The 26238-nt window shown below is 35.9% G+C and overlaps 1 protein-coding gene across 10 annotated transcripts in view; it reads left to right on the forward strand.

The window, feature by feature from the left end:
- The first annotated feature begins 2078 nt into the window (after positions 1 to 2078).
- The window catches only part of LOC6044582 (RNA binding protein fox-1 homolog 1), a 520873-nt gene continuing 496713 nt past the window's right edge, over positions 2079 to 26238 (forward strand). For all 10 annotated transcript variants that reach the window (XM_038261802.1, XM_038261801.1, XM_038261808.1 and 7 more), the window contains exon 1: positions 2079 to 3378. The gene's annotated coding sequence lies outside the window, so the exon portion shown is untranslated. The remainder of the gene's footprint in view (positions 3379 to 26238) is intronic.

Here is a 26238-nt window from a genome sequence, read left to right on the forward strand (position 1 = left end):
CATTTAAAAATATTTTATATAGAGAAATGTTATACGAAATCGGACGCTTTCGAACATTTTTATTTTTTTTTATTTTTTGTTATTTAGCACAAACTTTGTAGGGGCCTTTCCTATGACCAAAGAAGCTAATTTGTTTAATTGGTTCCCCTATACAAGTCTCCATACAATTTTGGCAGATGTCCATACTACATATACATATTCTAACAGCTGTATTTTTTGAGTGAATTTCCTGAATAAATTTGATGTCTTCGGCAAAGTTGTAGGCATTGATGAGGGCTTTTTGAAAAATAAAAGGCAGGCAATTTTTTGCGACTATTTATTCTTCCTTTTTTACAAAAATAAATATTTTCAAAAACCGTACATCGTTAAAATAAAATTTTAAAATTATAATTTAGGGAACAGAAATCCAAACATTTTGAGTTATAGAGAAGTACGGACAAAAATAATAATTATTATTAGTTTAGAAGTACGGATAATGAATGATCATTATTAATCATATTACCGTCGAGTTAATATTTTAATAAATAAAAAAAATAAAATGCATTTACGACAGTTTAAATAATTTGCAACCATCGGTTTTCAAAATATCTAAGTATTGACAATTTGATTTTACTATCGCAAAACAAAAACATTACATTAAAAAAAATAAGTAAAGTACTCAAACATACTAAAGTTGCGTACTATTTCAATTTGGAAAATTTGGATACCCAAAAAAAACATTTTCCCCTTTTTTGCGCGCGGCGCGTCGAATGCCCCAATTTTTATGTTTAAAAAATCACATCTCCAAAACCTGCTGTGAATGGATATTAACAATTTTTAGAAATGTTGTGTGAAGTATTGCAAGGAACCACGGAAAAATATTTTCAGAAATGAGCTCTATGGTCGCGTGACCTTCAATTCAGCAAATGAAATTTTCATATGATCTTTTTAAATACTTTTCGGTCCTCAGCATATTTTTCCTAAATATCCCAACTAGAAATGTTTTTTTTTTGAAACGTGGCACTCTGAAATTGGTTCAACCGTTCCGGAGATATGATATTTTGAACATTAAATTGGGGAAAATTGACGAATAACGTCATTTTGGGACCACCCTATTGCAGATAGGGGCACACTAATCGTCAAACAAAATATACTGATTCGATTATTTTTTCCAAGTAACTCTTATGCCAAATTTGAGCCAAATCAGAGCCCTTTTGATTTGGATGCTTGCTGTTTGACGTGGAGTCGCTGTATAAACGAAACAAATTGCATTTCAAATTGTTTTCAGATGATTAGACTTCTATTTCCATTAAAATTTTGAAGTTTTGCAACGGCCTTTTTTGATTGTGGAAGTCAAACACGATAATTTATGCCGTTGCAAATATTTTTCACTTTGATATTTTGAAAACAGATGATTGCAAATCAACTGGTCCGGACTAATCTTTTTCAATCAAAGGTGTCTAGAAATTTGTATATTCAGTTTTTTTTGTCTAGCGTTTTTTGAAATTTTTATCAAGATTCATCAGTAATCGGGACAGTATGTTTATCACAAATAAATTATATTTAATTGTTATATTTCCAAATTCAAATTGAATTTTCTTACATGTAACAAATAGACATTCATTTTGCATACGAACAATTCAAAACACGAAAAATTGAATTGAGTATCATGGAAACTTTTGATTTCAAGTGCAAAGATCGCCTAAGCAAAATCCATACTTTTCAAAGGAAGCCAAATTCCCAAACCCACAAAATAACAACTCATTCTCACTAATAGATTCATGATGAAAGCAACCTTATCAGCAACGTCCAAACCACCACCCGGCACTTGTTTATTTTCCCAGCCCGGAAAATCCTCTTCATCACAAAAACAAACCGCTCGACGCGCCACCTACCGTTCCCTAGCACTCCAGAATATCGCGCAAAATGGAAAAAAAAATCTGAGTTCCATGTTTTCCCTTTTCCGCGCAGACTCTCACAAGCCTCTCACGTGAACCTCCGGAAAATTCTCTCTCCCGTCTCTCTCTCTCTTTTGGATTGCGAATTTTCCCGCACTCGCAGCCCATTTCGCACGGGAAGAATCCTGTCCAAAACAGATCTCTGCCCGCCGTCTCCGGAGTAAGTCGTGGAAAATTCGCCAGGCATCACGTGTCGTGTGCAGTTCGAGGGTTCTCGTCGTCTGCGAAAAAGTCGTGTTTTTTTGTTCTCGCTCGAGTGAAGTTTTTTCGGAGGAAATTTGACGTCGCGTGACTTTCGAGTGGAGTTTTTGTTGTGGAGGAAAATTGTGGGAATGTTTCCAGGATCCAATTTCTGGAAAAGTGTGTAAAGGTGGTGTGAAAAAGAGGCTGAGCAGTACAGGAAATCAAAGGATAAGAAAAAAGCTTTCCTTGTCGTCGTCGCGGGAACAAATTTCCCCCCGTTTTTTATCTGTGTGTCGTCGTGAGAAAGGATGCTGTGTGCTATCCCTTTGGCTAGAGTTGTCTGGAGATAAGGCGGAAAAACGGTGCGAGAAAATAGGAAAGAAAAAAAAGTTTATCAACACTGGTTTTCCTCGTTTAGAGTCGGCACACAAAGAGTGAGTAGAAAAGGATAAAAAAAAAGGTTGGCAAAAGTGAAAAGTGAAAATCATTGAAAAGGATCCTTTCAATTTTTGGCCGAGTGCAAAAAAGAAGAGGAAATAATTTTTCACCCCTCCCCGGAAAATAATAAAAGAAGAAAAAGTTCGACACTTGCCCGGTGCGTTTGATAATTAAAATTCTTTTTTGTTGTCTCACTGCAAACAAATCAGCATCCTTCCCCGCCACCCCCACCACCTCAACAGAGGAAAAATAAGAGAAGAAAAACCAACGGAAAGTGAAAATCGGTGGCTCTGTTTTATTTACTCATCAGACGGCGAGCGAGTGGGAAGAAAATTGCGTTTTTCTCGGTGTGATATTATTTCTTCCCCGACACTGCACCTTCGTCGAGAAGAAGCACGGAGGGAAAGTGAGGAAAAAATTTTCCCAAAACAAAAAAGAAAAAAATTGAAGCCCCTGCTGCTAAAAGTTTAACGCGTTTTTATTCGCCAGATTGGTGATTTGGGATCGGAAAAGTTACTACTATTGCCACTTTCGGGGAAAAAAAAGTCGCGGGAAAATCGCCTGCGCTAATCTGGAAAAGTGAAAAGCGCAATATTTGTGTTCAAAACCCGGAATGGAAATCTAAACAGCGACTCAACAAGAGTGCACTTCAAGAAAGCAGTTTGTAAAGGGGAGGAAAAGTGTGCGGAAAATTCAGCCAGAAGCGGTGAAGAAGGAATGGAATCTAACTCTTAATTGGATTATAAATTGGCCGGAAGCGAAGGAACTCGCGACATTCTAGCGCTAGCTGGCGTGCCTCCTCCTCTCTGAATCTTGGAAGGTAAGGCAAACAGGGGGGGGGGGGGGAAGCAGACGGCGGGCCAGATGGTTTTAGCGCGAAAGTTGGTTGGTGATGAAGTCGGGAGTTACGGACGATTGGGATTTTGCCACTGCGAGCAAACTATTTTTGATTAGCGTGTGAATTAATTTGCAGTGACCGGTTACAGATGGACTAGTGATGGAGGAATTCCACCTTGAATTGCAAACCCTTTTTACTGTGAAAATACTTTGAATTATGTCAAAATCTACATGATTTATTTTAATGCTACAAAAACAAGTTTACATATTCATATTTACAGGAAAATAAAACTATTATTTGCAATTTTCCATGGATTTGCTCATCATCAGTGTCAATAAACGATCTTGTACTATGTCGACACTCTTGCGAAGGAACCAAGTGCTCTAATTTAGACATTTAAACATACACAGAAAATGTTTCGGCAATAACTATTTCCGGCCTTTTTTGTCGAATATAAACAAGACCAAAAAATAACTTTCAGTCGGTCAGAAAAATATTTGCTAGATTTGAGACTGAACTTTTCTCCGTTAAAAGTCAATATCGGCGCTTCCCAAAATGTTTGCGATTTGTTAAATGAAAAACTGTTGAGAAGAACTAAAATTTATACCCGTCGTCGTGCCTTACAAGCAGTACTGTTAAGTGAAGGTCTTTCAAATCTAATAACAATCGTCTGCACAACACACATACGCGAATGACGGCAATCAAGATTTGAACAATGTTTTGTGTAGTCACAACGAGCTAACACGCCAGTGTGCCTTCGAATCAGTGATGATATTCGAGGGACAATGTCTGCAGGCAAAATCAAGGCACATGCGACGTTAACAAACATATACAATCATACAGCAGTTCCATTTGAAATGAGCTTAAACCGAATAAAAAGTTCTCCTACCGGGTTCAATTTTTTTTGTAGGATTCTTTGGCCAAAATAGTTTGACCCGTATTTTTTTGTTTGGCCATTAGGGTGACCGACATCGTTCGAAAAATTGCAATTTTCGTCATTTTTCGCAAAAACCACTTTTTCAAAATATCATATCTCCGCGTCGTTTCATCCGTTTTTAACTGTCTTAAACGCAAAAAAAAAGTAATTAGTTTGGCTAGTTGGGAAAAATTGTAAGAAGTTTCAAAAATCTTGCTTAGCATTTAAAAAAGTCGTATGAAAACTTAAAATGGCATTTTGACCGTGTCTGGACCAAAGAGCCTATGTCTGAAAATATTTTTATCGGATTCCTCGGAAAATTTCACATGACATATCAAAAATTGGCAATGTCGAACCGTACGTTTCTGAGATATGATTTTTTTTCAAATAAAAACTGAGTTTTTCGACGCGTCACTCGCAAGAAAAGAACAATGACGAAATCGGCAAAAGTCAACTATTTTCACTAAAACTGCGATAACATTAAAATATCAGTGATGACCTATATAAGTTTGGGTACCAAAAGTTGCGTCTTTCAATTACGAAAATTTCAATACCCAAACATGCATAGGTCATCGCTGAAATTTTAAAGTTAGTTTTAGTGAAAAAAGTTGTTTTTTTCTCGTTTTCATCATTTTCCTGTATTTATTTTCAAAAAAACATATCTCGGAAACGCACGGTAAAAATATTTACAGACATAGGCTCTTTGGTCCAGACACGGTCAAAACGCCATTTTAAGTTTTCATACGACTTTTTTAAATGTTAAGCTAGATTCCTGAAACTTTTTACTATTTTTCTCAAACAGCCTAACTAATCACCATTCTATTGCGTTTAAAACAGTTGAAATCGGATGAAAAGGCGTGGATATGTAATTATGTATGTAATAAGAAAAAAGTGGTTTTTGCGAAAAATGACGACAATTTCGAACCACCCTAGCACGATGTAGGTCACCCTAATGGCCAAACAAAAAGTACGGATTTAATTGTTTTGGCAAGGGAACTCCCAGAAATTTTGAGCCCGATCGGAGAACTTTTGATTTGGTTTAGGCTCTTTTCAAATGGAAATGCTGTATACATGTATTAAAAAAAAATCAACATTTCGATGCCTTGCTTGTTCTAACTAAATAGGAATACCAGAAAGCTCAGCAAAAGATACATGTTCGATTTGTGAAGTTTATACACTACCAGATTGTTTACTTTTTTCAACATAAAAAACTGGCTTTGGATTTTTTAATTGGCCAAATTTCACCTTTAAGATCATTTAATTGTTTGTACAGTTGAATTTTTTTTAACCTTTTGCCTTTCTTACTAAAGAAAGGTATAGGATTTGCTTTTGGCTTTTTTTAATTCGGCTTAAACTTTTTGAGGGGTTTCCGTTGACCAAACCAGAAGCTTTTTCATAATTCATCAGACGATTAAAAGTATTTGCATTCAAAATCAATATCAATGAGAGATTGGAGAGTTCCACAGTGATTTCGTTTTTAACTATGGAAATAGGAAAAATAGTTACGGAGATACCGTGAGTTGAAAAAATCTTGCTTATTCAAAAACACCTATTAAATTCCAAATATTCAAATGTGAATTTTTGCAATGCTCTAACTCAGCAAATAGTGTCCGATTTGCGAACGATATGAATCGAAATTGTCGAAAATTTTCTCAGATATCCGAAAAATTATTTGGAACTGGAAAAACATGGATGAAAAAAATGGGGCCTAACATTTCAAAACGCTTGATACTTTTTTTTAAATACGCTTGTATTCCTTTCACTCAAGTTACAGTTCACTTAAGGTGTGAGAACAAAAGTTACATGCCCTACACGAAAAAAGTTAAAAGTTACATGAAATGGAAGGCACGCAGTATATATTTTTTATCCTGAATTTTCAGTAAATTTTAAAAATGATAATTTTAACGACAAATGGATAGAATTTTTTATCATTACTTTAATTTTCATAATAAAATGAGTTTGGAAAACACAAACTTATCAATCTCAAGTAAATTTAAAAAAATGCCAATTAAACAAATAATAATTTCAAAATAAAGATACAAAAATACAAGAAAACAAGTTCTGTTTATTTTTTTTTAAGTTTATTGCTATCAAAAAAATACTCAAAGAATTAAAATCTTAATAATTATATACATAATTATCAGCCGTATTTTCAACAATTTGATCATTTTTGCCTTTCTTACTAAAGAAAGGTATAGGTTTTACTTTAAGGCTGGACGTCATTTTCATCTTCGTAAATATGTCGATTCAGCATGAATTTTCTTCGGAAAAATCGTCAAAAAATCACACTGCATCGATTTTAGACGCTCTATCGATTCACCTTGACAGAACTCGCCTATCTCCAACCCTCGAATTTTGAGAAAATAAATTCCCTGGAGTTCGAGTGATGTCCGTGTGTGGTAAATTTTTTGCCAAATTTTGTGTCGCGTAATCCTCGGCTCCCCTATTTTCGATTTTGATTGTTCCAAGTGCATTTGAAAGCTGGTGTGCTGAACAAGGGTCATTTTGAGACCGAATTTCGAAATATCCATCTGTTTTCGGATGCGGCCAGACTTTTCAACAAAATACACAGTTTTTAAATGAAAATATGGTCAAAATTTTTCATTTTCTTATCTTTTATTTATCTCAAAAATTGCATTTTTCGAGCTCTACAACCTCCCAAATTTTCATCCAGATCCATAATCTGGTTCTGGAGTTAGAGCCGTTTGATTAACCTACCAAAAGAAAAAAAATCCCTAAAAAAAGGTAAAAGCCCACCTGGTGACCTTTGCCAACACTTTTCATTTCCGATTTTATCCGAAATTTCTTTCTACATCCATAGTACAGACCATGAGTGAGCATCTGAAACAAATTTGGCATCTATCGGCAATTCGGATCAATTTTTAGAGCGATTCACTTTTTGCCTTTCTTACTAAAGAAAGGTATAGGTTTTACTTTAAAGCTGGACGTCATTTTTATCTTCGTAAATATGTCGATTCAGCATGAATTTTCTTCGGAAAAATCGTCAAAAAATCACACTGCATCGATTTTAGACGCTCTATCGATTCACCTTGACAGAACTCGCCTATCTCCAACCCTCGAATTTTGAGAAAATAAATTCCGTGGAGTTCGAGTGATGTCCGTGTATGGTAATTTTTTTGCCAAATTCTGTGTCGCGTAATCCTCGGCTCCCCTATTTTCGATTTTGATTGTTCCAAGTGCATTTGAAAGCTGGTGTGCTGAACAAGGGTCATTTTGAGACCGAATTTCGAAATATCCATCTGTTTTCGGATGCGGCCAGACTTTTCACACACAAAAGTGCTCGTACCGAAGCTAAAAAACCAAAACCGCGGTGTTTGTTGTCACTGGCGCAAGGGAAGCTTGCTATGATCGCGTTTGTCATAAAAGCTTGTTTGATTACAAACTTACAAACATATTGTACGATTGAAAATATTCTTTTGGTGAAAATTGCATTTTTAATTTCCTTTGGAAATCATATCATTTATAATACATTGCTTTCATCATAAGACTTTCTTTTGTGCTGACGTTATAAATAAACAAAGTCGATGTTATGAATTGAAAAAGGTTCTATCATTTTTATATTCTTTAGTAAGAAAGGCTCTATCTCACCCCAGGTGGGATTAAATCGGGTTTTTCCTAGATTATCCTTCGGGAAGTCGCGTGTTTTCGCCTTTCTTACAAGTGCCCTTACAAACGGTTTACAAAGTAAACGTACGCGACCTCCAGTTGGTTATGCAAACATTTTGCAAATTTTATTTTTGTAATTTTTATATTTGGATGAAACATTCTGTTTAACATCATAAGTTTGTCCATAGAAGTCTCCATACAATTTTGGCAGCTGTGAATACAAAAAAAAACTAATAATATATTCAAAAATCTGTTTCTTCTTGGTACACAGCACCCAAGGAAGTTGTTGTCTTCTTATTCCAAAATTGTTGGACCCAATCCTGGAATAATATGGTGGTAGAAAATTATATCGATGGAACCCGTAGTTTCAAAGATGCCAAAATGTGTGTTACAAATATCCGGGTGCTCCAGCCTCTGGTTGATGTGCCCCGTTAAGAACGGATTCTCTGATCAATTTGGTGCCCTTGGCAAAGTAGTAGATAGTGCATAGGACTTTTCTAAAATCGTAACTACACTCTAACAAAATACATGTTTTTTTTAATTCGAGTTTCCACCCAAAATATTGATAATAAAATAACCATTCTTGATAAATCTAAATTGTTAATACATTTTAGATGGCATAAAGTTGCATCTTTCGAGATATGTCACAAGTTGGCCGAAATTTCTTAGACAGTGTTGCCAATATTCCAAAAGAAAAATCGTAATATTTGAAAAATGTGAAAAAGCGAAAAAATTCAAAGCGTTTTTGATTTTTTTAAAATGAATTTCACTTAAAATTTTTATATCGCGCTCTATTTCAAATTTTAGTCCTAAAAGTTCATTTCAGATAATGATGTAGATAGATATATATTTATACACCAAAATAACGTCGATGTTTTCAAGTGAAACAGAAGGGACAACAGAATGACACCACGACCTAAATTTGGTTTACCGAAAATACGATAAATAGGATGATAGCAAGCAAACAGTTGAATTGAACAAAAGTGGTCTGAAAATGGTGTCCTGTTTCACCTTAAGTGATGATAACACAGCAAATATGCGTATGATTTTCAATTTAAAAAAAAAATGAAACTATCATAAAATGTTTCGATCTTTCGAAATAAATATTTTCAACTTTTTAATTCAACCCTTAAACCCTTGCATTTGAAAGGTATCTAAAACTTTTTTTTACTTTATAAAATGTGAGGGTTGATTTAAAAATACTTATTTTGAAGTAACGGAAAATTTCATGCTAGCTTAATTTTTTGTCATTGGTAACACTGCCGAAACCAGTCGGCCTGGGTTCGATCCCAGAAGGTTTCAGTGGCATTTTTCGAGACGAGATTTGTCTGATCACGCCTTCCGTCGGACGGGGAAGTAAATATTTGCAGCGGTCTAACCAAGAGGTTAGATCGTTAGCCCAATCCAGGTTTAGGAGTCGTCTCACTGGGTCGCCCTGCTTCGGTGGAGTTGCTGGTAGGCAGTTTGACTAACAATCCAAAGGTCGTCAGTAAGAATCCCGGGGTTGATTTATTGAACACTGTTTTTTTGCGCAGGCTTCTTTCTCAATTTTTGTAGGCCATATTTGCTGAGTTATCATCACTTACAAAATATACACAAAAATTCATGCAGTTAAACAAATAAAAAAAAATGTTTGTAGTGTCAGATAATTGCCCATTGAAAAGATACATAAAACAACTTTAAAAGAAAAAAAAACTCGATAAACCATAATTTATTTGTGCAACAAAGTAAACACGACGTAATTTTCAATGTTTCCAATTCCACCAGGCCAAGAACTAATCCGAAACTAAAAGTCACAACTCCCACTGAATCCCGGTAGATTTGTGCCAACTCCATTTATTCAATTTTCCGGTTGAACTTTCGAAATCAATATGGCCACTGGCCACCAGTCAGCGGGGGCGGCACTACCAACCAGCTTCCATGGGTATGCTCTGTGTGTGTAGTTTACAAAGTTACACAACTCTAATTAGTGCAAAGTTTTATCCGGGTTTCACCCCAACACCCCGTCACTACTAGCAAGGCTAGCGGTAGCGCGTTTCCCCCCTGGGGGACCTGGCAGTCCATTTCAATTTCAAGCTCGGAAATTGATTGGACTCGGAACATATTTCATTCCGGCAATCCCTCTCTCACTCGCACACACTTGAGCCACGTATGTTTGTGTGGGCTCACGTTCTGTGATGAAGTGCCATTGTGTGTGAGCTTGTATTTGCGGGTATGTGGGTATGTGTTTACTGAGGGGGGGCTTTTACTCCCGCAGGACATTGGGCAACTGCAGCAGTCGCCCCTAATTGCAAAATCCCGGCCAGACATTGAGGACAAACTACGGAGTGAAGTGCTTTTGAGTGCATATTAGAAATTGAAAGGGTGGCTTTTGGGAAAAATTATTTTTTTAGACCACCCAAATGTGTGCTATAATTCTGTAACGCTGGTCAATTGATACAAACCGAGCAGTCCCAAAACGACTCTAATCGGTAAGTTATGAGTACGGTTCTGCTCGTTAATTCCTACTGCTAGACTGCTTCCAGGGCAATAATCTAACTCACGAAACGATTTAATAGTGGGCTTATTTATGAGCCAGGATTAATTTTATCGACACTTTACCGAAAGAAATAAAGTTCAGAGCTCCAGTCGATTTGCCCAGGTGTAGAGAAGTCGCGTCCAATTTGAACTTCGCAGCACCCAGGCAAATTCCCAGTGCCAATTGGTTCTATTGATTCAGGAGAGGAAAAATAATGACGGGATTATGTGTACCTTTTTCTACGACTTCTGGCTTTCGTCGGCGACGGAGTGGGTGTTGTCGTAGCAGGTGACCAGCTTGAACCCACACCCACGGGACAAACAAATAGTCCTTGCTGTGGCAGGTATTTGCAGTGTGGTACAGAAGGGAAAAAGTTTCACAGACAAGTTGGCAAATTTAAAATCTAATTTTTGCAGTTTTAAGATAAATTCACAAAAAATAGAATAGAATAGAACTCCAAAAAAATATTTACGAAAATATTTCTGTGGAAAAAATTCCATCTATTTGTTAAAAAATGTAAGTATACTGCATTAAAAATATTGCTTTTCGACACAAGTGCTGAAAATTCTCACTTTTCAGCACTCAAATGGATGCTGAAAAGTACTTTTCTGTATCGTTATTTTTGGCGATGAGAACAGGCCTGTTCGTTATTCGAAAGTTATATAAAAAGCAAGCAGTTTCACAACGGAATCGAAAATAGTAGTTTATGCAACAAGTTGCAAAAAGAGGATTTTTTCAGCACGAGTCGTACATTTATCCAACGAGGTTCACCGAGTTGGATAAATACGAAGAGTGTTGAAAAAATCAAGTTTTGCAACGAGTTCCATACAGCATTTTTGCAATTCCAAAAAACACACAGTGAGTGAAATTTTATGTCAAATTTTCATGTATTTTCTCAATAAATCGTTTAAATCAAAAAAAAATGTTGAAAAGTGTTACTATTCGAAACAAGTGCTGAAAAGTTCAACTTTTCAGCACCCATTTGAGTGCTGAAAAGTAGAACTTTTCAGCATTTATTTTGAAAAGTGTTGCTATTCGATTCTGTTATTTTTGGTACAGAAAAGTAGGCTATTTCGTCGTTCAAGAATGACAGGAAAAGTAAGTAGTTTCACAACGAAATCGAAAAAAAATTCATTTCAGCACTTATTTGAGTACTGAAAAGTTCAACGAACATGTAATTGTTTGATCGCGTCAATATATACTAAAATAAACTAACAAGAAATATAGCTGTAGTTTCCCACTTACCTGTGACTTGCAGGAGAATCTGCTAGCAAAGAGGAAAAAGAAATCCGACCCCGTTCTAAATTTCAAAACTTTTCTTGTTTACTCCATTGACGCCACTTGGGACGGAACGAGCTCTGAGGGCTTTGGTTTTGTCCAACACAAGGAGTGGAAAAAGCGTCCTCCCGGTGACAAAAAAAGCTGGGATGCTCTGAAGAAGGAACAGAAGGAGAAGGAGGTTCATCACCGGCAGTCTCGGTGTGGTTATTTCCCTCGGGGGATGCAGGATGGGAAATCTCTCACCCAAGTTATGAATGTGGTAGTAGTGGTACTTGGTGTTAGTGGGGAAAAGTGAGGTAGTTTTGTTTGCATACAATATGTATGATTAAAAATCAAAGATAACAGCCAATTAATTTTAAGGTGACTTCCGAAAAAAAGATTCAAATATTTGGTTTAAGTAATTTAGTTAAAATGGGCGTATGCCCTAAGGATAAATAAAATTTGGTTCAGCTTACCTAAATTGAGGACAAATTTCACAAAATAAAACATTCCTTCTAAAAAATGGCAAATTTAGGTGGAAAAATCAAAAGTTTTTAATGAACGATCAAACTCCGTTTTGGAACCGTCATCAAGTAAAAAACACTTTTCACAAACATTACAGCCACCGTCAAGTGGTACACCGAACGCGCTTAGTCCAGCAATTGCACTCTCAAACCGGAAATGGGAAATCAAATAAACTTCACCCACTAAACCGTGCCCTAATCCCACCTCCCCAAGCTGCAGTATTTACTGCTAGAGTGGATGCTGCAACGTGTGAATTTAGCCATAAACAAGCATTTTCTTTCCAATTTGCTTACAGTTTTACAGCCCAGAATGCTCACCTTGCCTTTTTTTTCTCCCGTTCGCCTGTGTTCTAGTTTTATTGGATTTCGGATTTTTGTGGTATCCCCTAGAGCTGTGGCGAATTTTATTACTTTTCTCTAGCTATTTCTTCGAAACAGCTTTCTCTCTTTCGGAGTGTCCTCCTTTTGTCAGCTTGTAACAAAGTCGGTGATTGCATTGTCCATTTAGAGAATGGAAGGTAGGTGCCAAAACAAGGGTTTACCTTGAGGGGTTGGTCAATAGTAATTGACTGTTTTACACTTTGATGAAAAATGCATTAAATGTGAAAAAAATCAACAGTTTCTCCATTATGAGCAATTCTCTCAGATTTCGATCATTCGATTTTTTGTATTTTTTAATCTGGCTGAACCTTTTTTGGTGCTTTTGGTATGCCTAAAGAAGCCATTTTGCATCATTAGTTTGTCCATATAATTTTCCATACAAATTTGGCAGATGTCCATACAAAAACGACGTATGAAAATTCAAAAATCTGTATCTTTTGAAGGAATTTTTTGATCGATTTGGTGTCTTCGGCAAAGTTGTAGGTATGAATAAGGACTACACTTAAAAAAATATACACGGTAATTTTTTTTGGGATTTTCTATTTCACTTTTTGTCACTCAAACTTGATTTGCAAAAAAAAACTATTTTTTCATTTTCTGATATGTTTAAGGGCTGTGTTTAAGGGGACATCAAATGTAAAGGTTTCAGAAATTTCCAGAATGTGCAAAAAATCTTTGACCGAGTTATGAATTTTTAAATCAATACTGATTTTTTTTTTAAATTAAAATATAAGTCGCGAAATTTTATCAACTTCATTTTTCGATGAAAATCGAATTTGCAATCAAAAAGTACTTTAGTAAAATTTCGATAAGGTGCACAGTTTTCAAGTTATAGCTATTTTAAGGTAACTTTTTGAGTAGTGCGGTGCCTGTGTGGACGCTCAGTCCTGTTTTTTCGTGTTATTTTCCGTCTCTTTTGTGTCGCTGTTCGAGTGCGTGGGGTGATTGGTCATTATAATTAAATAATGGCATCAGTAGTGCGGTGCCTGTGTGGACGCTCAGTCCTGTTTTTTCGTGTTATTTTCCATCTCTTTTATGTCGCTGTTCGAGTGCATGGGGTGATTGGTCATTATAATTAAATAATGGCATCAGTAGTGCGGTGCCTGTGTGGACGCTCAGTCCTGTTTTTTCGTGTTATTTTCCATCTCTTTTATGTCGCTGTTCGAGTGCATGGGGTGATTGGTCATTATAATTAAATAATGGCATCAGTAGTGCGGTGCCTGTGTGGACGCTCAGTCCTGTTTTTTCGTATTATTTTCCATCTCTTTTATGTCGCTGTTCGAGTGCATGGGGTGATTGGTCATTATAATTAAATAATGGCATCAGTAGTGCGGTGCCTGTGTGGACGCTCAGTCCTGTTTTTTCGTGTTATTTTCCATCTCTTTTATGTCGCTGTTCGAGTGCATGGGGTGATTGGTCATTATAATTAAATAATGGCATCAGTAGTGCGGTGCCTGTGTGGACGCTCAGTCCTGTTTTTTCGTGTTATTTTCCATCTCTTTTATGTCGCTGTTCGAGTGCATGGGGTGATTGGTCATTATAATTAAATAATGGCATCAGTAGTGCGGTGCCTGTGTGGACGCTCAGTCCTGTTTTTTCGTGTTATTTTCCATCTCTTTTATGTCGCTGTTCGAGTGCATGGGGTGATTGGTCATTATAATTAAATAATGGCATCAGTAGTGCGGTGCCTGTGTGGACGCTCAGTCCTGTTTTTTCGTGTTATTTTCCATCTCTTTTATGTCGCTGTTCGAGTGCATGGGGTGATTGGTCATTATAATTAAATAATGGCATCAGTAGTGCGGTGCCTGTGTGGACGCTCAGTCCTGTTTTTTCGTGTTATTTTCCGTCTCTTTTATGTCGCTGTTCGAGTGCATGGGGTGATTGGTCATTATAATTAAATAATGGCATCAGTAGTGCGGTGCCTGTGTGGACGCTCAGTCCTGTTTTTTCGTGTTATTTTCCATCTCTTTTGTGTCGCTATTTGTGTACATGGGGTGATTGGATTTCTTCTGATTCGTATTGTTTTCATCTCTTTTGTGTCGTTGTTTGTGTGCATGGGGTGATTGGTCTTCTTCTTCTTCTTTTTTCTTTATTTTTAGTTCACGCGTTCGTTGGCCAATGAGTTTATTTTTGTTCTCTTTACATAGTTTTCGATAGAAACGATCCGAATTCTTTTTTTTTTTCTTTCTTTTTTTTTTCTCGAGACAAGCAAGTCGTATTGCTGGATTAAGTCCTTTCTATATCATCGATGATCGGAAGGCACGCCGACGAATATGTTTTAAGGCTTATGATATAAAATCATTTTAATGAATAAAGCCCTTCTTACATCACCGTTGATCGGAAGGCACGCCGACGAAGAATTTCTGGAGGATCGCGGTCGAATTAATACTATATTTAAATTCTAGATAGCTATTTTTCGGATTCGATTGTGAGTAGCGGGACTTCGCGGTTACTATGCAACGTATTTTTTGGAGTCTTTTTATATTTTAAATTTATAAGTCCTTCTTTTATCATCGTTGATAGGAAGGCACGCCGCCGGTTAAGTTCGTTTAAGTTATTGTTTTAATTTCATTACAATCGGTTACGTGGTGTCCTGTTTTCTTTTCGTTTATATTCGTTGATCGTAATAATTTATTCCAACTGGCAGCTTTAGTATTAACTCATCTACTATTTTTGACATTTGCTCGCGTTATCTTAATTGTACCAACAGTAAAAATATACTGATAAGTCCAGCCCATAGCACTACCGCTCGGTTGGCACGCGTTCGATTAAAACAAACTTTTAAATAATCAATTATTTATCTTTCCGCAGCCGGCTGCCTAAGATTTAAAATTTCAACCGATAAACAAAATGCTCATGGTCACATCACTGCCACTCGTGAATCCTGACCTCATACCCATCTACTAACCCCTCAAAACTCATGTGATACTTTGTCGGAGAAGCAGTCGATTGGGCGGTCTCTATCACTCAAGTATCGGACTAACATTCCCATCCACTTCCCCGTGACCCTACCACTGGTCGTGGCCGGCGCCGGTATTGATCAGCATGATAAGGGCCTTTGAGAAGTTGCGAAGCGAGGAAAGATAGCACCCACTTATCTTCCACGGCTCGTGGATGTAACTTCTGGAGGTCCTGGTCAATAACGGAGTAGCAACTGCGGGTGGGCACCTATGCTTATGCTTATGCTTATGCTTATAGCTATTTTAAGGTAACTTTTTTGAAAATAGTCACAGTTATTAATTTTTCAAATTAGTGCCCATGTACACAAGAATGAACTTGGGCTTACCCGAGCATGGGTAAATAACAAGGGAAATGCAAAATAATACCATTCAATGGTATCAATACCAAATTTTGGTTTTCGCGAGCCCTTGAAAAAATGTCTTAAGTGTAAGTTAATACCAATCATTGGTATTATACTAAATTTTGGTATTGTTTTGTTATTGGGCAAATTTTAAGAAAATGTCGAATTTTGACATACTGTTACTTACTTAAATACTTAAAAACGCAAATCTACTCCAAATTAAAGCCAACTATTTCATTTTGGTCTAAAAAATAATGTAATGATCTTTATAAATTAGGGAATACCATACATTGGTATTGTAAAGATATTTTAAATAAAATATTGTAATATAATGGTGATTTAATAAAAAAAAAATCTATTTAAAATGATGTTTAACATTCCTTAAAAGTGTGCTGATGCATTTGAAAATGATGAGAAAAACATATATGAGCAATTCTCGCTGAAACCGTCCCACTAGATGCACATGTTCTCAAATCGTTACGGCAATGTTCTCATTCGATTCAGCGCACCAAAAAACCATTAAAACAACCTTCGAACCAATGAAAATGTCAGCCGTTAGCCACCTGTAAATAAAAACTTGTATTGAACTATGGATTTTTCGAAAAATGCCTAATTTGGAGAAATGATATCTTCCAAAATACATTACCAAACATCAAAAAGTTATATATCGTTGGAAAGGTAATCGCGAGGGCTTTCTATCGCACTTTGAAAAACATTTCAAAAATTATTTTTCAAGGGTAATTTTAAGGGTTTTTGAGAAACTTACTCTTAATTTTGAATTTTGACTGTGTTCGCAACCACTTATCATTACGCAACCATTTTCATTCGAAAGATTGGAAGATTTTGCATAAAATCAACTTGAGAAAAGTAGTGTAATGAAATAGTTTTCGTATAGTTATTAACGGATGAAAGAAATTGGTAAAATTTCAGTTAAAAATTACCAAAGCTCAGACTTCAGAAATGAGCCCAATTTACAGTCAAAACAAAGCAGGATTGTATTTGAGCTGAATGTACAGTCATCTGAGGCAAATCTGAACATATAGGATGAATAGGGACAGCTATGTCAACTATGCTTTCACTCATCAGATCATATTTTTAAATTGTTTATGTAAAAACATACATAAACAAACTAGTTTCTAAATTTTATGCAATTAAGTACTCTGAAAACTAATGTCCTTACTTAGACTGTAGTCTCGATTCGCTACATTTCACTGAAGTAATATTTTATGTACAGAATTTGTTTTGGGAAGGTCTGCTTAATTTGTATAACCTCAATCGTGCACAAAAAAGTGCAAAGTTGAAATCAATATTTATTGATCAAGTTAAAATTTTGTGGGGCTGTTGATACCATGAAAACAAACAAAAAACTCGATTTTCGTCCAAATAGGACGACGCCCTTTTATTTGACACCACCCCAAAGTTTCACTTTTTTTCAAACTATGTTAAAAATTGTCATTGACAAACTGCGATATCTCTGAAACCGCAAGCAGTAAAATGTCAAGTCAAAACTCACTAGAAAGATAATTAGACGTATAATTAATAGGTGTAGTCTGTTTTCAATTTAAACTTTTTCAATGTATTTATGTTGCACAAATAAAAATTTTAAACTTGGTTTTCATATTGAGAGTAATTAAAAATTAAGGTTAAATGAATCCCAATTTTTTTTTACATAGAATAGAGAAGAGCGATGTCACCGATGACCATAAAATATTTTTGATTCGTTGTATATTCCAAATGGTACCCATATCACTTGCCTTCAAAACGTAGTACTAGGATTTACCCAATCGCTTTTATGTCGAGAACCAGGCAATTACCCTAAAAAAATAAGTGCGTAGCATTTCCCCGTGTGTGGGGTAAAGGGATTTTTCACTTTGTTTTTGATTTAATTTTAGTTTATTTTTTATTCAGTTTTCAATTGGAGGTAGTTTTTAATCTCAAATTAAGATAAATTTATCATAAATTGACTTGTGTTTTATGAAAGGGCGTCGTCCTATTTGGACAAAAATCGAGTTTTTTGCTTGTTTTCATGGTATCAACAGCCCCACAAAATTTTAACTTGATCAAAAATTATTGATTTCAACTTTGCACTTTTTTGTGCACGATTGAGGTTATACAAATTAAGCAGACCTTCCCAAAACAAATTCTGTACATAAAATATTACTTCAGTGAAATGTAGCGAATCGAGACTACAGTCTAATTAAGGACATTAGTTTTCAGAGTACTTTAAAGCATAAAATTTAGAAACTAGTTTGTTTATGTATGTTTTTACATAAACAATTAAAAAATATGATCTGATGAGTGAAAGCATAGTTGAAATAGCTGTCCCTATTCATCCTATATGTTCAAATTTGCCTCAGATGACTGTACATTCAGCTCAAATACAATCCTGCTTTGTTTTGACTGTAAATTGGGCTCATTTCTGAAGTCTGAGCTTTGGTTTTTTTTAACTGAAATTTTACCAATTTCTTTCATCCGTTAATAACTATACGAAAACTATTTCATTACACTACTTTTCTCAAGTTGATTTTATGCAAAATCTTCCAATCTTTCGAATGAAAATGGTTGCGTAATGATAAGTGGTTGCGAACACAGTCAAAATTCAAAATTAAGAGTAAGTTTCTCAAAACCCTTAAAATTACCCTTGAAAAATAATTTTGAAATGTTTTTCAAAGTGCGATAGAAAGCCCTCGCGATTACCTTTCCAACGATATATAACTTTTTGATGTTTGGTAATGTATTTTGGGAGATATCATTTCTCCAAATTAGGGCATTTTTTCGAAAAAATCCATAGTTCAATACAAGTTTTTATTTACAGGTGGCTAACGGCAGACATTTTCATTGGTTCGAAGGTTGTTTTAATGGTTTTTTGGTGCGCTAAATCGAATGAGAACATTGTCGTAACGATTTGAGAACATGTGCATCCAGTGGGACGGTTTCAGCGAGAATTGCTCATATATATATATATTTAGACGATTAACTTTACGACAACAAAAGGTTAAACGTGAAAAATTTTAAATTTTAGAATGGATTTTACTTAACATTGTTTGCTTATTTTCATCATGATCGATAAACTCAAAAAAAAATAATGTCAATCTTTGTTAATTTGATAAAATAACTCATTCAATACCAACATGTTGGTATGCATGTGGTATTCGTTCTAAAATCCTTTTAGTATTGGATTTGTCCATCCATTCTCGAAAATCCCACGACAAATGCCACGCTGCCTGGGCTATAGCCTTTCTCGTTCTGGTTTAGTTTATTTCTCTTTCTTTGAATTTCCTGATATTTTTGCCTGCAGCTAAAACATGTTGATGCAGCAGCAGCTCGTTTTCAACAAGCGTTGATAGCTCAGTTGGTAAACGGGTAGCTAAAATGGTGTCTGCACCTTACCTGTCATGAGTTCGATTCCAGTATTCCTCTAGTTTTCTCTACCTGATATTTTTTGGCTCTCCAAAGCAAGACTTCGTTTTCCTGCCTGTTCGAAGGAGCATCAAAATTCTACCCATTTCTCACAGCAATCCCATTAGCCAAATTGAATTCCAGCTGTAATCCTATAGAGAATTCTCATTGTTTTTTGTCTAATGAGATTTTTATTTACCCGGAAAGTTGTTTTTTTGTCTGGTATTGATTTGCCCTTGGAATGGCTGGTTTTGGTATTGCTTTGGTCTTCCCCATACAGTTTTTTGGTATGATTTCATGGTATTATACCATCTATTACTGGGCAACCAAGGGCACATTTTGGTATTTGTTATTATGCCAAGTAATACCAAAATATGGTATTCCCGTGTTATTTACCCCTGCTCGGGTAAAAATATCATGTTAAGAGCGAGTTTTTCACCAATGTGTAACAGGTCGTATCGAGGTGCTCCGATTTGGATGAAACTTTCAGCGTTTGTTTGTCTATACATGGAAAGTGGGTCTCGTGGCGCAGGAGTAGCGGCTTCGGCTGCCGATCCCGATGATGATATGAGACGCGGGTTCGATTCCCGCCTTATCCACTGAGCTTCTATCGGATGGTGAAGTAAAACGTCGGTCCCGGTTTCTCCTGTCTCGTCAGAGGCGCTGGAGCAGAAATCCCACGTTAGAGGAAGGCCATGCCCCGGGGGGCGTAGTGCCAATAGTTTCGTTTTTTTTTGTCTATACATGAGATGAACTCATGCCAAATATGAGCCCTCTACGACAAAGGGAAGTGGGGTAAAACGGGCTTCGAAGTTTGAGGTCCAAAAAACCTAAAAAATCTTAAAATTGCTCGCATTTCCGTAAAACTTCATCAATTCCGACTTTCGTAGATGCATTTGAAAAGTCCTTTGAAGCACTTTAAAACGGGCCATAGACACCCAGGATCGGTTTGACTTTTTTTCATAGCTTTTGTAAATTACTGTTAAAGATTGATTTTTTTAAAACCTTAATATCTTTTTGCAACAGCCTCCAACACCCATACTCCCATAGGTCAAAAGATAGGTAATTTCGTGGACTATAAGCCTACGGTATTAACTTTTTTTTCCAATCGCAGTTTTTCTCATAGAAGTATGGGTGTTGAAGGCTGTTGCAAAAAGATATTAAGGTTTTAAAAACATCTTTTTTCAACAGTAATTTGCAAAAGCTATGAGAAAAAGCCAAATCTATCCTAGATGTCTATGGCACATTTTGAAGTGCTTCAAAAGACCTTTCAAATGCATCTATGAAAGTTGGAATTGATGAAGTTTAACGGAAATGCGAGCAATTTTAAGATTTTTTAGGTTTTTTGGACCTCAAACTTCGAAGCCCGTTTTACCCCACTTCCCTTTGTCGTAGAGGGCTCATATTTGGCATGAGTTCATCTCATGTATAGACAAACAAACGCTGAAAGTTTCATCCAAATCGGAGCACCTCGATACGACCTCTAGAACAAACCGAGCAGAATTTACAAATACTGCCTCTTAATCAACCAAAGAAGTTGTTGTCTTGTTATTCCAAATTTGTCAAACTTACGATACCCAATCCTGCAAGAATCTGATTATAAAAATAGTCAAACATTGTTGTAAATAACTTTGAAGATAGCAATCTAGGGGATGAATAAAAAAACATATCGATAGTTCCCGTAGATTTGAAGATACTAAAATGTCTGTAACAACAATCTGGGTGCAAAAGCTCTGATTGATGTGTACCGTTAATCAAAAAAATTGGACAATTCGTATGTTTTAGTCATTTTTTTCTGTGTCCCATAAAATTCCCAAGAATTTTAAAAATTTGATTTAATGGATCTCGTGAAAACTGGAAGTTTTCTACCCGAAAAATCACTCAGCTTGGATGTTTTATATATAAATAATTTTACAGAAATCTTTTCGGTTATTTAACATAAGATTTTATAAGTTGTTTAAGCATTTTTCACGCTCCGTGAAATTTCTATGAAATTTTATGTTTTCGAATAGTGGTCCCCGTGAAAATGGCATTTTTTTAGCGTGAAAAATCATTAAGCCTATTCATAATATTGATCTCAGATGGAAAGTGCAATATCCTATAACGGAACTGCTAAATTCCAATAAAAACACTTATTAAATTTGATATGATTTTTTTGCTTTCATAAATATAAATTGATTTAAAATTCAAAAATAATGTTATGTTTGTAGAGTATAACTAATTATTGATGTTTTGAAAGTATTACAACACAAAAAGTTTCAAATTAAACTTGGTGTTGCCGATAAGTTTATAGGACCTTTAAAAAAACTCTAATGTTAAAGAAATTGTTGGGGATGACACTGTAGTTTAGAAATCATGTAATTTTAAAAAATGACTACTGTTGCATTTAAAACTTCTGTTGACTTTTTGGGTTCGTTGAATCCAAATATTGATGTTAAACATTATGATTTAATATCGAGCAATTCCAGCTCAAATCAGGAATTTTTCTGGTTCTTTTGTACCCGACCCTCTCCGATTTCAATGAAACTTTGTAGACATGTTATCCTGGGCCTATATAAGCCATTTTTGTGTATATGGAGCCAATAGTACTCGAAAATAACATTTGAGAAGGGCGTAAGGTATTCAAATATTTTTGTATTTTGTAATTTAAAAATTACTGTATCTCGAAGCCGTTGCGTCGTATCAAAAAGTGGTCAAAGACAAACTTGTAGGAAATTGGAGGGGCTTTCTGAAAAAAATACACGCCACTTATATGAGATTTTTTGATTTTAAAGTCTAAAACTTAAATTTAAAGGTGATATCACAATTTTTTTTCGTTCAAAATTTTTGCGGAAATAGCCTAAAATATTACCAAAACTGACGAAAAATGCAGGATGGTATGTCTCTCCTAAAAAATACAAAAATCATTTACTAAAACTGTTTTTTTGAAAAGTGGTCTAAACATCTAAATTTAAAAAAAAAACCAGCAGTGGGGATCGGTTTTCCAGACAATTTTACATAATAGTCTCCATATTGACCATTGTCCTATGTCCAATCCTTGGGAAGATACAGGGGTTTTAAAAATAAAAATGTTGAAAAAACGGGGTTTTAGGAGGTTTTTGGCAATTTCTTTATGACAGACTTGGTTTTTCAGTCTCGTAAATGTTTTTACCGGAAAACTCGTCCAATTTCCCATAAGTTTGCCTTTGACAGCATTTCTATTGGATGTAAGGACTTACAGATATAAGCCTAATTGCATTGCTCATAACTGAAAATAGAATATTGTTTTCAGTGTGATAGAAACCAGGACAGTAAATTTGCTTACGTAAATATAAAAACGATATAAATCAAAAAGCTGTCAGAGGCAAACTTATGGGAAATTGGACGAGTTTTCCGGTAAAAATATACGAGACTGAAAAACCAAGTCTGTCATAAAGATATTGCCAAAAACCACAAAAAAAAACGTTTTTTCAACATTTTTATTTTTAAAACCGCTGTATCTTCCCAAGGATTGGACATAGGACAATGGTCAATATGGAGACTTTCATGTAAAATTGTCTGGAAAACCGTTCCCCACTGCTAGTTTTTTTAAAATTTAAGTGTTTAGACCACTTTTGAAAAAAACAGTTTGAGTAAATGATTTTTGTATTTTTTAGGAGAGACATACCATCCTGCATTTTTCGTCAGTCTTTTGGTAATATTTTAGGCTATTCCTTCAAAAATTTTGAACGAAAAAAAAATTTAAGTTTTAGATTTAAAAATCAAAAAATCTCATTGATGTGGCGTGTATTTTTGTTTCAGTGTATTTTTTTTAAAAGCCCGTCCAATTTCCTACAAGTTTGCCTTTGACCACTTTTTGATACGATGCAACGGCTTGAGATACTGTAATTTTTAAATTACAAAATTCAAAAATATTTAAATACATAACGCCGTAATCAAATGTTATTTTCGAGTACTATTGGCTCCATATACACAAAAATGGCTCATATAGGACTAGGATAACATGTCTACAAAGTTTCATTGAAATCGGAGAGGGTCGAGTACAAAAGTATGAGAAAAAATCCTGATTTGAGCTGGAATTGCTCTATCACAAAACAAATTCATGGTTAGATTATTCAAAATTCCAAAAAAAAATATTCAGATAATTGAACTCAGATAACCGAAACTTCGGAAATTCGATTCATTGCATAGTCAGGTCTGGATTGAGCAGATATAAAAGACACTCTAGATAAAGCTAAACTTAAAACTTTACCATCAACTTCAACTATAAAATCCTTCCATCAAACTTATTTCAAAAGCTCATAATTTCTCCCCCGGGTGTACTTTTTCATGTAAATATAGTCGCCGTTTTCCAGTGGGAAATGTATCTAATGCATCCTATCCCAGCTTCACTTTTACGGGGTTTCCCACTTCAGACGAGACGATAGATAAAACTTTCAAAAGATATACCCAACATCAGCACCACCAGCATCGGCATCCAGAGGGTGAAATTCCACACCAAAGAACTGCACCGCCCAAGTCAGTTGGATGGTGTTTCATTTGAATAAGTGATTACACTAATTGATGCCTTAAAAGGGGTTATGGGAAAAATGGGTGGGTGGCCGGATCCTTCCCGATGACCCTAGAATACGAACGGAAAGACAGGTGGGGGTATCGTAAATTGGAGCTGAATTTACGACTGCAAAAGGGGTGAGGAAACATGATTCAAGGGAAAAACTAATCTGCCTCCACTCGGAATGATTGCGTACGCCGCCCGGCAGATCAATTAGGAGAAGGTTTGATTGGACGGGGGGATCGAGCTCGATTAGGCTCTTCCAGTCCTTTTGAACTACAAACACATCAGACACACTTTGAGCCGAGGAGGATTATAGATAGCATCGGGGGCGTCCGGATGCGGTTGATGTGGTTTATCGGCATTTGAATGGAAATTGACACGTTGCGTTGAAAGCAAGGGATTTGCTGTGGTTTACCGATGAAGGCAAATGGACTTAGACGATAGATTGGAATTAGAGCTGGTGTTGATTTGTATAACTGTTAATATTGATTTATTTGAAGTAACAGGATACAAGTATCACATAATGGCCCTAATTGGGATTTTGAAACAAAAACTATGAAGAAAAACAGAGTACATTTGAATCTAGCTTCCATAAGACAACAAGTACCCAATTTGACCCCCTCAACTCGAGTTGATGAAAGTGAAACAAGTGAATGAACTCGAAAATCGTTCAGCCATTACGATGCTTTGTCTATCAAAAATGCAACCCCCAAGGATCGTTCTCAATCAGCCAGACGATGAAAGACTTCTCAATTTTGGATCAGCCCGGGGTAACAGCAAGTCATCGAAAGAGTAGCTTTGCACGTTTGTTTTTTATGTCATTCAAATGTCCACCACGTGAGTGGATTCTTGAGCACAGATGCAAACACGCAGCGTGACGTCTGTCACATGCAAGGATCACAGACAAGCAGATTTTGAACGATTATTTTTCAATTTTCCCCTCCTCCACCAAGATCTCATCAAATCAATCAGCAAGCAAATGTGACATTCGTGAGTTAAGTTCACCAAGTATCCACTTAAAAAGTTAAGCTGTTTCAAAGACAAACAAACGAAAAACACACTTTTCGATGTCCCCCAACCACACCATGTGTCTCGTTTTACGAGGAAAAATTTATTCCACCCCGTCGACGAACGAGCAGGACGACCTCCTGGAATGTTGAGTTGAGCAAATTCCCAAGAAAAACAAACCCCAACACGGAGCTTATTCTTGTAAAGAAGTTTGCTGAAGAACGGGTGATGGGGACCGTCCTGAAAGGGTGGAAGGGGGGGGGGGGGGATGGGGTCTTCCTCGGAATCAATTCTCAAAAACTGCGGCTTGCTGGCCTGGGCGACCATAAAGTATGAATGTTGGCATTTTACCGAATTCTTGTACCAATAACAAGAAAGTGAGCGAATCGAACGCGTTGAATTTTTGATTGCCATCAGTTTCTTTTGGGTACGTCATAATTTGGGGTGAAAATTTGGAACGTCTGGCGGTGTCATTCAATTTTGGGAACGCAAAGTTGTTGCGGTGAGAAGGATCAGAAGTAATCAAAACTTCCTTTTTTGAATGCCTAAGGAAGGCGCTAGCGTGAAGGAAAGGGGGAATACGCTGCATCCAGATTATATTTTGTGGTTGCAGACGGTGATGGACGTTTAATTTCAGGAAATGGTTTAGGTTTAAAGTTGAACGTGGCCTGTAAATGACCTTTAAAAACGGTAAGATTACAAGGCAGTAGAGCAATTCTCTACCAAAACCGAAAATTGATTTTGATTGTATTTCTTGATTTGACTCAATCTTTCTGGAGGCCTTCTCTAAAAGAAGCCATTTTGTGTCATTGGTTCACCTATAAAAGTCTCCATACAATTTTGGCAGCTGTCCGTACAAAAATGGTACGTAAATATTTGAAAATCTGTAACTTTTCAAGGAATTTTCTGATCAAATTGTTGTCTTTGGCAAAGTTATTCTTATTGATGAGGACTGTTCAGAAAAACACAAATACACGGAAAAAATCTTGCTGATTTTTTCATAAGCTTTTTAATCACAAAATCTCAATTTACCATAATCCGTCTTCTTATATTTTCGAGATTTTTAGATATTTTTTAGAAGACCAAAACACGCAACTTTTGAGCCATATAGTAGTATGGTCAAACATTTTGCTGTCAAGTTATGATTTTTTGAAAATGTTGTAATTTTGCAAATATTTTTTTACGCCTTTTTGCCTTTCTTACAAAAGAAAGGTTTAAGGTTTGCTTTTGGAAAAACACTTTTCTCGGAAATCTTAAAAAAATCTTGCGCGGCGAGGAGTCGTCCCAGAAAAAAAATCCTACTACTAAATTGAAGGTTGTGCGCTCTTTCGATTGAATTTTGGCCCGAATCCCGGAACTCAAAGTCTGATTTTT

Source organism: Culex quinquefasciatus, chromosome 3 (genome assembly GCF_015732765.1).
Source record: "Culex quinquefasciatus strain JHB chromosome 3, VPISU_Cqui_1.0_pri_paternal, whole genome shotgun sequence".
Taxonomy (NCBI): Eukaryota; Metazoa; Arthropoda; class Insecta; order Diptera; family Culicidae; genus Culex; species Culex quinquefasciatus.